Here is a 6,897-nt window from a genome sequence, read left to right as displayed (position 1 = left end):
AATCTTTTTGAAAAAAATTATAACACACTTCTCACACAAGTTAAATCAGATATGAATAACTGGGCAAATATCAACTGCTCATGGATAGGTAGAGCTAATATAATAAAAATGACAATTGTACCAAAACTAAACTATCCAGGGCGCGGGCTGCCTGCGGCGGTCAGTGGGAAGGTAAGGCGAGGAGGGCCCCGCGGAGGCGGCTCCGCTGGACCCGGGCCTGTCCGGCTGGCTCTCCCTCCTGGCTAGTGGGTCCCCCGCCCCCGGTGGTCGCCGCAGAAAGCCCCGCCCCTCCTAGCTTCCCCCTCCCCTCGGCGCCCGGCCCCAACCCCCCGCTCCCCAGTCTGTAAATGGAGGGGCCGAGGGTGGCCACGGGGCCCCGGACGGCCTCTGACCCCGCGGGGGGCGCCCGGCCCGGCCCCCACAGCCCCGGAGCCGGCATGTCTCAGGCCACCAAGCGGAAGCCCGTGGTGCAGGAGATGCTCGAGGAGCACAGGGTGCCCTCGGCCCAGCAGCAGATCGTGAGGGTCCTGGGGACCCCCGGCAACAACCTGCACGAGGTGGAGATGGCGCAGGGCCAGCGCTGCCTGGTCAGCATGCCCTCCAAGTACCGCAAGAACATCTGGATCAAGAGAGGTGACTTTCTCACCGTGGACCCCATCGAGGAAGGAGAGAAGGTGAAGGCCGAGATCTCCTTCGTGCTCTGCAAGGACCACATCTATTCTCTGCAGAAGGAGGGGCTCCGGCCTGAAGCCTTCTCTGAGTAGCTGAGAAACAAAGCAACAGCAGAAACAGGCCACCTCAGGCAGAACTCCCAGGAGAACCCCAGTCTTCAGAAGACGACAGTTCTGAGGGCGATTCAGACCTCTTTGTCAACACCAATCGTGTCCAGTATCAGGAGAGCGAAGAGGAGAGTGAGGAAGAGGCCTGAGATCTTGGCTTCCCTTCCAGTGGGAAGCCTCTTCTCTGCCTGACCACGCCTCTATGGACATGAACGGGTTGCCCTGTGGATCCACCCCCTGGATGGGGGATGAGGCAGGGCTCCCACCCGAACTCCTACTCCTCTCTGTAGGAGATTAAACCCCTGGTGGGTTGAAAGAGAGCCGGGCACTGAGGTGTACCAGTGTGCCTAGTAAATCGATTCTGAGTTTGATGTCTTTCTCCAGTGAAAAGGAGGGACCAGAAAATGCCTGGGTGGGGGCTAGCCATTGTGTGGACCATTTCAGAATGGGCCCCAATAGAGGGCAATATCTGTTTCTATTTCCCACATCCAGGGGAAAATGGAATCATAACTTAAACAAGGGAAAAAAAAAAAGGTGCAATTTTATTTAATAGTAAAGGACTGGGGAAAAAAAAAAACCAAACAAAAACCCCTAAACTATCTGTTTAGTGCCCTACCAATCAAAATTCCAAAAAATTAATTTAATGAGTTAGAAAAAATTGTAAGTAAATTCATATGGAGAAATAAAAAGTCAAGAATTGCCAGGAGCTTAATGAAAAAAGTGCAAAAGGTGGCTTATCCCTACCTGATCTAAAATTATATTATAAAGCATCAGTCATCAAAACTGTTAGGTATTGGCTAAGAAATAGAGTGGTGGACCAGTGGAATGGACTAGGTGTAAAAGCAGGAGATGATTATAGTAATCTGCTGTTTGATAAATCCAAAGAGTCCTGCCAATGGGACAAAAACTCCCTCTTTGATAAAAACTGCTGGGATAATTGGAAGTTAATATGGAAGAAACTTAGATTAGACCAACACCTCACACCTTTTACCAAGATAAGATCCAAATGATTACAGGACTTAGACATAAAAAACAATACTATGAGCAAATTAGAAGATCAAGGACTAGTTTCTTGTCAAATCTATGGAAAGGGGAGCAGTTTATGACTAAGGAAGATTTGGAGAATATCACCAAAAACCAATTAGATGATTTCAATTACATTAAATTAAAAAGCTTTTGCACAGATAAAACCAATGCAACCAAGATCAAAAGAAATGTAGTAAAGTGGGAAACAATCTTTACAACTAATGATGCTGACAAAGGACTCATTTCTAAAATATACAAAGAATTGAGTCATATTTTTAAAACAAAAAGCCATTCCCCAATTGACAAATGGTCAAAGAATATGCAAAGGCAATTTACAGATGAGGAGAACAAAGCAATCCATAGCCATATGAAAATATGTTCTAAATCATTAATTATTAGAAAAATGCAAATTAAAGCTTCTCTGAGGTACCACCTCACACCTCTCAGATTGGCCAATATGACCAGGAAGGATAATGATCATTGTTGGAAGGGTTGTGGGAAATTTGGGACACTACTACACTGTTGGTGGAGCTGTGAACTCATCCAACCCTTCTGGAGAGCTATTTGGAACTATGCCCAAAGGGCTACAAAAATGTGCTTACCCTTTGATCCATCAATACCACTACTGGGCCTATACCCTGAAGAGATGATGAAAAAGGATAAAAACATTACTTGCACAAAAATATTTATAGCAGCCCTGTTTGTGGTGGCAAAGAATTGGAAATCAAGTAAATGTCCCTCAATTGGGGAATGGCTTAGCAAACTGTGGTATATGTATGTCATGGAACACTATTGTTCTATTAGAAACCAGGAGGGACAGGATTTCAGGGAAGCCTGGAGGGTTTTGCATGAACTGATGCTGAGTAAGATGAGCAGAACTAGAAAGACACCATGTACCCTAACAGTAACATGGGAGTGATGTTCAACCTTGAAGGACTTGCTCATTCCATCAGTGCAACAATTGGGAACAATTTGGGGCTGTCTGCAAAGGAGAGTGCCATGTGTATCCAGACAGGGAGCTGTGTAGTTTGAACAAAGTTCAAAAACTATTGCCTTTAATTTAGAAAAAAAACAGATATCTTTTCATCTGATCTTGTTACCTCTTAGATTTCTCTTCTCTTCTTTAAGGATATGATTTCTCTCTCATAACACCCAGTTGGGATCAAGGTACAACATGGAAACAAAGCAAAGACTGACAGATTGCTTTCCATGAAGGGGGGAGTAGGATTGGGGGGGAAATTGTAAAACTCAAATAATATCTTTGATAAAAATTAATTTAAAAATCTACATGTGCTTGTGGATAAAAAAAAATAAAAATAAACGTTAAAAATAGAATAGATCAAAAGGTAAAAGAGGCCAAGAAAATTAATGAGGAGAAGACTGCCTTAAAAAAAGCAGAATTAACCAAATGGAAAAAGAGGCATAAAATTCAATGAAGCAAAAAGAAAACTCCTTGGAAGTAGAATTTATCAAATGGAAATGGAGATACAGGTCACTGAGGAAAATATTTCCTTAAAATTAGATCTGAAGGGCATCTAGGTGGTACAATTGCTAGTGTACTGGCCCTGGAGACAGGAGGATCAGAGTTCAAATCCAACCTCAGACATTTAATAATTACCTAGCTGTAACCTTGAACAAGTCACTTACCCCATTGCCTTGAAAAAAATTAGAACTGAGCAAATGAAAGATGATGACTTAATGAGAAATTAGGAAGACAAAAAAAATTCCAAAAGAATTAAAAATTAGAAGATGATGCCAAATATGTCATTGGAAAAACAAGTATCCTGGAAATAGACCAAGAGAATAACTTTAAAAGTATGGTACTATCTGAAAGCCATAAACAAAAATTTAGTTTAAGCATCATCTTTCAATAAATTATCAAGGAAATCTTCCCCGATAGTCTATAACCAAAGATTAAAATGGAAATTGAAGGGATAGACTCATCACCTTCTGAAAAATAAATGCTAAAATGAAAACACCCAGGAATGTTATAACCACTGTCCCAGTTCAATTATAAAATACTGCAAGAGCCAGAAGGAAATAATTCAAGTATGATGGAGCTACAGTCAGGCTCACAAAAAATTTAGCAACTTCTACATTAAAACATTGGAGGTCTTAAACTATAATATTCCAAAGGGCAAAGAAGCTTGGATTGCAACTAAGAATCACCTACCTAGCAAAACTGTATAGTCCTTTAGGGAAAAAAGAAATTTTTCAATGAAATAAATAACTTTTACACGTTCTTTAAAAAATAACAGAGTGGAATAGAAAAATTGGATTTCCAAAAGAAGACTCAAGAGATGCATAAAAAGGTAAAGAAGGAAGGGAAATCATAAAGGACTTAATAAGTTCAAAATGTTTACATTCCTACAAGAACGATGATACTGGAACTCATAAGGACTTTCTCATTATTAGGGTAGTTAGAAGTTGTATATATAGACAGAGGGCATAGTTGTGAATTGAATATGAAGGGATGTCTTTAAAAATGAAATTAAGGGCTGAGAGACAAATTTACTTGGAGAAAGGAAAAGGGAGAGGTATAATGGCATAAATTATTCATAAAAGATGCAAGCAAAGATATTCTATAGTTGAGGAAAAGACTAGGGAGTTAAGGACATGTGAGTGAGCTCATCTTCATCAGAATTGGCTCAAAGATAGAAAACCATACACACTCAGTTGGGTATGAAAATCTATCCTACCCTACAGGAAAAATGATGGAAAAAAGAGATAATATAAGGGGAAACTGATAGAAGAAATTGGTGTAGGGAGTAGTCATAAGAAAAACAATTTTGAGGAGGAACAGGATGAAAAGAGAGAATATTGAATAAAGAGGATAGAGAATGGATTGAGTGAAATATAGTCAGTAAAAATAAAGGTAAAAAATGATTAAGTTTTTCAGATAAAGGCCTTGTTTCTTGAACAAATAGATGTTAAGTCAAATTTATAAAAATAAAGGCTATTCCCCAACTGATGTGTTCAAAAGACATGAATAGTTTTCAGATGAAGTAATCAAAGCTTTCTATAGTCATATTGGGAAAAAATGTAACTCACTATAGATTGGAGAAATACAAATGGGAATAATTCTGAGATGCTATCTAATCATATTGATTAAATAGATTAATAGGACAGAAATGGAAAATGATCACTGCTGGAAAGGTTGTGGGAAGGATTAGACATTAATGTCCTATTGGTGGAGTTGTGAACTGACTCAATCATTCTATACAGGAGTTTGAAACTATGACCAACAGGTTATAAAACTACACATAACCTTTAACTTAGCAGTGCAACTACTCTAACTGTATCTCAAATAAGAAAAAAAAGGAAAATAAAAATCATAAAAATATACAAAAATATTTATAGGAACTTTTTCTACTGGCAAAGAAGTGGAAAATTGAGGCAATATCATCATTTGAGGAGTGGCTAAACAAATTGTGGCCTGTTATTTTGATGGAATATTATTATTCTATATGAAATGATCAGGATGCTCTCAGAAATACTGAAAAGGTTTATATGAGCTGATGTGAAGTAAAATGTACTTTGTACAGTGACAGCAATATTGTATGATCATCAACTATGAATGACTTACTTATCCCCAACAATACCATGAATCAAGATAGATCTGATGGACTTCTTGTGATAAAAAATTCTTTTCATACACAGAGAAAGACCAGATGATGTCTGAATACATACTGAAGTATACTTTTTATCTTTATTTTTCCTGAGGTAATTTTTGGGGCAGGTAAGGAGCATCTATGTTTTCTTTTACGACATGACTATTATAGAAACGTTTTGCATTTCTACATATGTATAACCTATACTAATTGCTTACCTTCTCAATGAGGGAAGGTGGGAAAAGAGTAAAGAAGAAATTTGCATTAAGTGCTTTGCACTTTAATCCTCATAAAAACCATGAGAGATAGGTGCTACCATTAACTTCATTATACAGATGAGGAAATGTAGAGAGAGATTAAGACTTACCCAAAGTCACACAGATAGAAATGATCATTGGAGGCAGAATTTGAACTCAGTATTCCTTTTCTCATCCAGTGCTCCATTCACTGTACCACTTATCTGCATCTCATTAAATTAAATACAATATACAACAGAGTAATTTCCTTGAATAAGAAAGAATATAACAGAAACTGATGCATAACCTTCCTATAGAAGGTTTATAGGATTATAGGAGAAGTTAGGTGTTACAGTGAATAGAGTAGAAAACCAAGAGATGGGAAGTCTTATCTTCCTGAGTGCAAATCCAGTTTTAGACCCTTACTGGATGTGTGACCTGGGCAAGTCAATTATCCATGTTTACTTCAAATTTCTCATCTATAAAAGGAGCTGAAAAAGAAAACAGTAAACTGTTCCAGTATCTCTAGAAAGAAAACTCAAATGGGGCTATGAAGAATCAGACATAACTCAAATTACTGAATAACAAAAACAGGAGATTCAAAGCTGAATGTTAACCATGTGGAGGAAAATGAATTAGCATTATAAGACACTTTTGTAGCAATACTGGGTACTAGGAATACAAAGATCAAAACCAAAGATATTGGAATCAGGACAGGCCACAGACCTCTCTCCAGACCTTCTCTCCCCCAACTCCAGGATTTTGTCAGTGATCCTCTCTGCTTCAATAGCAGATTGAATCTTTTAGCATTCCCCTTTGTTAGCTAAGGTATTTTCAATGAGTTCTTTACCATCCTATCTAGTCTTTACTCCAAAGTTTCCTGCTAGGCTCTGAAAGCCTTCCTGGACCAAATTCAACTTAAAGTGCCTAATTGTGCTTCATATCTATACTTTCCCATCTTTACTTACAACTATTCCTGTCTGCTGAGTCAGACCTTCTGAACCTCACAAGACATGACCTCATTGCTTAACTTGATACTGGACTTCAAAGGAACCTTGAATTCTATAATTACCCCCATTCCTCAAATGCACTAGAAACTCTGCCTGCACTTATTCCTCAATTATTAGAATACCATTACCCTCTCAGCATATCCTCAATTACATAGTTCAGTGATTCTGGATCCATCGTTGTCATTACATAAATTCTGTTTCCTTAATCCCAGCTCCTTAAACCTTGTTCCCTAAA

The 6,897-nt window shown here is 38.8% G+C and overlaps 1 pseudogene; it reads left to right on the top strand.

Annotated features, from left to right (window-relative positions):
• Window positions 1-437: 437 nt before the first annotated feature.
• LOC141502808 (putative RNA-binding protein EIF1AD pseudogene) lies at window positions 438-928 on the top strand (annotated as a pseudogene).
• The last annotated feature ends 5,969 nt before the right edge of the window (window positions 929-6,897 follow it).

This window comes from Macrotis lagotis, chromosome X (assembly GCF_037893015.1).
Source record: "Macrotis lagotis isolate mMagLag1 chromosome X, bilby.v1.9.chrom.fasta, whole genome shotgun sequence".
Taxonomy (NCBI): Eukaryota; Metazoa; Chordata; class Mammalia; order Peramelemorphia; family Peramelidae; genus Macrotis; species Macrotis lagotis.
Note: the sequence above shows the minus strand (reverse complement) of the source record. Positions and strands in the feature narration are given on the sequence as shown.